Below are 7,722 nucleotides of genomic sequence, written 5' to 3'. Positions count from 1 at the left end.
CTGATAAATTGAGGCAAATGGTCTCTGTCCTCACCTCAACGGACATTATGGACCAGAGGCTGGGGAATTAGGATAGGGGCCGCTGCAAAGGTAGGGGACAGAGAGGATCTCTGAGGCTCAGGGTGGGGCACCTCGATTAGATCTGGGTAGTGGGTAAAACCACCCAAGGGGAAATGACATCCAGGAGATAAGGGTGACACGGCGAAGGGGGAAGAGCCACGTTCCCAGTCTGCAGCACATGCTGTCGGCAGGAAAATGCAAACCACAGGGAAGGACTCTTGGAAGAGCTTTCAAAGTGTATAGTGTAAGGTGTATTCCTGGCTGTCACCACCGAATGCGTTAAAACGTATCAGTATTTGTCTCTCTGGCGTGCATGCGTTCTTATGCTCTGAGTGAAAACTCGGCATATCTTTTAGAAAGAATCCTATATATGTTCTGATTTATTATCCACCATTGCTGTTTATCTTATCTTACTTTCTGAAACCTCCTCTCAAACGGGAAAATACAGCTGATGGAGGAACGCGTGTTCCTCCCTGGGTGACAGAGAAAGGAAAGTGAGGTACGCCGAGTTGAATCAGATAGTTGGGGGTTTTATTGTGTTCTCTGAGCCACTTTTAATAAACTTTCCTGATACTCAGTAAAAGGATGTGGTCGCCATCAAAAGCTCTTTTCGGTAACCAAATCAACAAGAGGAGAAAAATACACCTACACAGGCCAGGTGCAGCCGACTGCGGGCACTCCGAGTGCAGGCTGCTGTTCCTCGGCTGGCGAGCAGCTTGCCGGGCCCTGTGGCTCAGATGTGTCCCCCGGCCCTCAGGGGGTGGCAGACCGAGTCTCCTCCAGCTGTAAGCTCAGGGGGACAAGAGGGCACTTCTCTCTGCTCTCCCACCTTAGAACTGCTCTTTTCTTCCAACCTAGAATTTCCTGCCCCTCACCTCCGGCCCTAAAGCACTGGCCAAAGTACTAAGGATACTGAGTAGCCCCCCATTTCATCTGCCAAACGCACACTGTCCTTGCTTAGCTGGCCCCACATGTGAGTTGCGTGGGGGTGTAGAGAGAAAGTGGGCTTGGGCAGTAAGGAGTTCCATTTGCCAGCCTGGGTGCTGGGGCAGGAGCCCCACACACCCTGGCCCCAAGGTGGGCAGGACCCCCATTTCCTGGGGCCGTTCCCAGCATTCTCTCGTTCAGGTTAAGAGAATACACATATTGTCCTGCCCATAGATCTCCCGTGTCTAAGAGGTGAACGATGGAGGGACAGACAGTGTGTGCTTAGGTAGGTTTAGAGACGCTCTCACCGGTTTCTCCTTAGAGAACTGCCATCTCCAAAACATCCCCTTGTCTCTGAATTCTCCGTAGAGATTCTGACATCTATTGTATTTTGCACCTGTGATGCTGAGGGCAGACCTCAGGACGCGTCGCATTGTCGTCTTGCTTAACATTTTTAGATTTCTGTCTCCCTTACCCTACAGGAGTTAAGATATGTTCTCTTTTTAATTTACTTTAAGGATAAGTGAAAGTAGGTCGGACTGACATTTAGTACTCAGCAAAGAGACTGGAAGCCAACGAGGCAGGAAACACACCTGTACTGTGTGCCCCTGCGTCATTAGCAACTCGCTCGGTGCCGGGCCCACAAAACACGGTTAATACGTGTCTGTTCACTGCTCTGTAGTCGAGGTGACAGAAAAGGAAGATGCTCTTGTGGTGTCCAAACGCACCGTCTCTGCTCTAACCCGTAGGGGCACAATACAGGTACTTTCCACGGCCTTCTCAGCCTCAGAGCCACGCGGAGAGGTCGGTTTCATACTCAGTTAACAATGGAAGAGACAAGGCCTGAGAGAGTCTAGGTGACTCTAGGAAGGGCTCACCATTTGTGTTAAATCCAGGTTTTGAGCCAGGACCCCGAAGGCTAAGCTCAGCACCACTTCTCCCCCCGGCTTCAGTGCCCGAAATGGTGAGAAACATAGACCTGTCAAAACCAGAGAGAAGCCACTGCTGCTGGGTTGTTCTCTTGTCCCCTGGCTGCTGGAATTCCAGTGAGTTGGGGCCTGGCCACCCGATGCCCGCCTCAGGAGCGATGCTGATACTAGGGCCTTTACCTGGGTTGTCTCATTCAAAATAAGTCCTGGAAGTGCCTGTCATCATCACAGCTGCCCTCACAGGCTGAGCTGACTGGTCATCTCCCAGCCTTGCCCGGCTCTGCCTGCAAAGCCTGCTCTCATCCCGGTGGCCCTCGCACAGCTGCTGCTAGGCTCGGCATTCAGGGGCGGCACCAAAGAGCGGGGACTTTCAAAGCTTTCCAAGCCCCAGAGAGGCGTTCCACGGTCGGATTTGTGCAAAGGACAACGCAGCTCTGACCGACCAGGAACAACACACTTCCGCAGCCTGGGACTTTTTCTGTACCAGCTGTTGCTCCTAGTGCTTTACCTCATTCAAACACACATTTAAAAAAAAAATGTGAATCTGTTGGTGACGTATGAAATGGTAATTCTCCAGAGTTACCACCTTCTGAATAGTCATCAAAACGTAATCAATATCTCACGTAACATCACTTTGCTCAGCGTCTTACAATTGTCTATGATGTGGCCAGCATGTGACCAAATGGATGGATCATGGCCCTGTTGGTGACAGTCTCAGAGCAGGGAGAGTAGAGGAGCAGATGGGTGAGTCAATAGATGCCTGGAGTGCAGTCCTGAGCTAAGTCCCTACAACAGGTGCACTGAGAAGGGAGAGCCTAACTTACCTTGTCTCTTCCGCAGGGCTAATGGGTAATCTGGCCTGCCATTGAGAGGTCAGCGCTTGAGTGACAGAAAGAGAAGAGCAGGGACTTCAGCCTGAGACACAGAGGTGTCAGAAAAGCTGGGTCATGGGTCCCATGTGACCGAGTGGGTAAGATGTTGAGAACTGGCAGGACCTGGGGTTCCACAAGGACATTTGGGCAGGATCATAAAGAATCCTGAATGCCAGACTGAAAAATAGCTTTGAATCCAACAGAAACATTTACCCAGTTCCTCTGAGTGGATAACGTGCTCTCTGGAGGCAAGAGGCAGTCTCCCAATCAATTCAGCGGGGACGGGCAACACACAGATCTGTGTGTTCTAATCACGGTGCAGCTGGCAGCTATGAGATTGAACTGGAAGAGAGTTTCTTACCATTCTTTCAGCGGCCAAAGTAGAATCTGATTTTTCATTCCTTAAAACTAATATTATTTGTTTATCATATCCTGTTTTATAACATACTGTAAACATTTTGACAAAAATAGAGAATAAAATCATGGACACCTATGTATCACTCCCAACTTTATCAAATGGCAACGCTCTGCCATATCTGCCGGAGAGGATGATTTTGTGAACTTATGAACGTTATGCAGCTGATGGGGCCCCCTTGTACTACACTGATCCCTGTCCCTGGTTCTCCCCCAGAGATGATCGCTGTCGGGCAGGCAGTGCTCCCATTCCTCGGCCAGTGTTTAAAGAATTATTGTTTATCATGAGAAATTCAACAATATATTTGTAGGTTTGAAAATGTTTTATAAATAATATCACACCGCATGTATATTTTCCTCATATATATATATATATATATATATATATATATATATATATATATATTTGCTAAAACATGTTTTAGAGATTTTTGCTACTGATTCATCCAGTACTTCTTTTTTTTTTTTAATGATTTTTTTATTATATTATGTTAGTCACCATACAGTACATCCCGGTTTCTGATGTAAGGCTCAATGATTCATTAGTTGTGTATAACACCCAGTGCTCATCCAGTACTTCTATGTGAATTTTAACTGTTGAATAGCAGTGGATCACAATTTTTTCATTCATCTGTTGAGGGACCTGTTTTTGGGGGGAGTTGACAAGGAAAAATGCTACCGTGTGGAACTTAAGATCAAAGTCGGAGAACCGGAAGATAAAAGTCATATGCGATAGTGTGCGTGACACCAAGGTGGTGGCTGGCTTTCGTGTCGACTTCCACAGATCACCTGTCCCATCCTCTGATCTACTGCTTACATTTCTCTCCACAACAGCGTGCTAAGTGGTTTCCTTGAAGACCCACTGAGATCAGGAAAACACACTTGTTCAGTGTTTCCATTGAAAACCTTTGCAGTATTTCCATTAGGGCTGAATTCTGTTAGGGTATTAGGTTTACATACCAGGATTTCTGTTTTTCTGGTGTTTGTGACTTAATTTCTGTGGCTTTCTCCAGGCACATCTCACAGTCATTTCTGTCTAAATTATTTTTTAAGATTATCCTCAGAGGTGTGTTCATTTCTGCACTGGATGGCTTTAGGAGGCCAGAAAATGTTTACTGTATCTGTGCTGAATTCACTATTTTCAACGTTCCCAGCATCTCTGCCCTTGGTGTATTCTATGCCACACCAGAGGACTCGAACCTAAACTGATGAATACTTTCCTTGTGAGGGGAAGGGGTCTCTTTACTTAGTGAGGTAGAACTTCTGGCAACAGAGGGGACACGTGATGCCTCGGGAATGCTATGCCACGGACACCACGCAGGGCGTTCTCACCTCTCTGCTCTCTCCATTTAATGGCTCGAGGGAGACAAATCACAGGCGGGAGAAGTGAGAAGAAAAGAGATTAGATAATTTGTCCAATGTCACGCAGAGAAAACAACGGAAAATACTGGTTTATCTGAGTCTAAAATTATAGTTTTAGCTTGATAAAGCCAATATTTTAGTTAAATAAGAACAATTTTTTTTCACTGAATATTGTCCTGGTGTGTTCTGAGGCCTGTGGCCCACCCTGGCAAGCTGCAAGGAGAGGACGTAGGAGAACTCTGGGTGCCTTTGAACATGGTTATGCAAACGCTCTGTTCTTCTTGAACGTGATGGACATAATTCTATGCAATAAAGCCTTTCATTCTTTAACAGTATTATTTTAAAAATTACCGATGGGTTGGCATAACTTGCAGGTTGTACCACCAGAACAATTCTTCTGCAACAGCCAGAATGGGTGGCAAACCCAGGAGCCTGCTGCCTCATACCCTTCTTGGTACATTTCCTTAGCCTCCTAGCCAGCCAGCTCCAGATCAAAGCCACCCTGTGTTTGAGTCGCGGGTCCCAGGGAGAAGTGGTGTTCACAGTTAGTCGCCTCTGAAAGGCAGTATGATGATTAGCAAACCAGATGTCTTGACACATATGAGGCTTCCGGGGCAGATACCCACCCACAGATTCTCAATTAGGGAAATCTACAATTAACATGACAGCGAGGAAAAGGGTCTGGTGTGCAATTAAAATACTTCGGCTAGTGTTTATTTTGTTAAGATATCAGTTAATAGCTTTCAAAAATTTATAATGAAATCCAGTTATTTGCTAAAATGTGAGACCATGTAAAGGTAGAGTAGAGTAGTAGAGTAATTTGATAAACTTTTATTTATTTAAGAAAAAAATCTGTTCCTTGGCTGATAATCCTAGATTCTATGATATATTTTAGACAACAAAAAGCATAATCCTCATTGGATTTGGGAAGATCTGAGAAGTGAACTGAAGGTGGAAAAGTCCGGTCACCATGAGAAAAGATTCGTCCAAGAGCTTCAGCAATTCTGATATATCTTGAGCCCCAGAAGGTTTTGGAGTTTGCAGCTGCAGATGACAATTCCTTTTCTTTCCTCTTCTTGTTTTCTTCTCAAACTGAATTTCAACAATGAGGCGAGTGATTGCAGTGTGGCAATAGACAAAAGCTGTTTTCAGAGGACTGTCTGCTTGCAGAGGCCTGGGAAATCCGGGCTTCCAAGTCACAGACAATGGGTCTTTTAACCTAACACATTGCCCCAAACGGGGTGGCAAGCCCAGTTCCCGAAACTGTCATGGTCGAACGTGTTAGGAAAGCTACAAGAAGAAAAGCTTAGCAGGGCTTTCTGTGCTCTGATGACAAAGAAAAGCCTTAGAGAAGAGATTCTCCCACACACTGGACGGGATGGCTGCTTCCTCTGATCTGGGTCTCACTTGCACCACATGCTTCAGCAAGAACATCGTCGCTTGTCGATATTGGGTCCACTGGGGAAACGGTTGGGATCTAGATGGACCAGAGACCATGTCGAAATCTCACTCAGAGTATTGTTCCTCTTTGTACTCACCCATCCCTCCAGTTCAGTTGTGTTTTGAAGAAAATAAATGATTATTTCTCTTTTGCTCTGAAAATCTCACACGCTTTAATGCTACTTTTACTGTGTTTAAAGAAATGACATTGACCCTTGGTAGGGTATCTATTGAAACTGCATGACCATTCATTCTTTCAACCAACTGATTGATGACTAAAAGTCACGGTATTACAGTCGTAGCTTCTGGGGATGCAATATATATATATATATATATATATATATATATATATATATTTATATATATTTATATATATATAGAGAGAGAGAGAGCGCGTGTGCATGCGTGAGCGAGCAGGGTCCTCCCCTCCCTGTCTATCAAGGAAGGCATATATTTTAACTCTCTTATACTGTACTGAGTTAGAGGACTGAGAAGACAAGGTCAAATGTCTAATGGAAATTAGGAGACCAAGAGGACTAGATGGTCAGTAAGCTTGCAGAGAAAGCAGGACTTGAGGAGGTGGTAGTTGAACAGAAACAAAAGAGTGGGAGTTTGCTAGAAAGAAAAGGATAGAAAGGATTAATCAGAATTAATCTAATCAGAAAGAATTGACACAAAGGCCTGAGATAACAGAGACTCGCACTAATCCAGCTCTAGCTACAGAACAGGTGCTAGTTTGAAGTGTGCACACACCAGTTCAGTGACTCCTTGGGATGACATTATGAGACAAGTATTACTATTGTCTTCTTGTTTTATAGGATAAAACTGAGGCTTAGGAATAGAATAACTTATTTTTTTAAAAAGATTTTATTTATTTATTTGACAGAGAGACAGCCAGCAAGAGAGGGAACACAAGCAGGAGGAGTGGGAGATGAAGAAGCAGGGTACCAGCAGAGCAGGGAGCCCAATGAGGGGCTTGATCCCAGAACCTGGGATCACGCCCTGAGCCGAACGCAGATGCTTAACAACTGAGCCACCTAGGCGCCCCAGAAGAACTTACTCAAGTCAAATAGCTAACAAGCAATGGATGTGGCATTCAAACTTGGGTTTCCTTTTCATTCCAGAAACGGAGCCCCTAATGCCACCCAGCCAGGACACAGTATGTGACCCGTGGTTGTGGAGGTAAGATAGGCAAGTTCAAGATCAGGCAGTGATCATTCATTATAATACAAAGACAGGTGGGAGGGTTTCAACGGGGCGGGGGGGGGGAACTTCATCATATGGGTATTTTAAAAAGACGTCTTTTGCAGCTATTGTGCAGACAGGATTGGTGGGGGGGGGCGCTTGGAGGATTTGGGGGCTGAGAAGAGGTGAATATGTGCAATCCTGAGGTCAGACACAAGTGCTGAAGAGAAGCAGCTGCTTGGGGATGGTGTGTTGAGAATGGATTTGCAAGATGTTTGAGAATCAAAAACCTACATGAGTTGAGCAGAGGAGAGAGGCTGCAAAGAAATGCCCAAGTGTCTACACTGAGAGCCATGGTTAATGTTATCGCCCATGACCAAGATTCCACAACAGAGCAGCTCACAATGGCCACTGATGATCTGTTCTCCGCCCCTATCAATAAACTGTTTCTGAGCACTGATCTTGCACAGGGAGGCGAGCATGTACAAAATAACAGGGCCAACTTCCTGTGTTGCAGGAGCCTCCAGAGAGAT

Source organism: Ursus americanus, chromosome 7 (genome assembly GCF_024610735.1).
Source record: "Ursus americanus isolate L20-20 chromosome 7, mUrsAme1.1.p, whole genome shotgun sequence".
In the NCBI taxonomy this organism is placed as follows: Eukaryota; Metazoa; Chordata; class Mammalia; order Carnivora; family Ursidae; genus Ursus; species Ursus americanus.
This window is presented reverse-complemented; position numbering follows the sequence as displayed.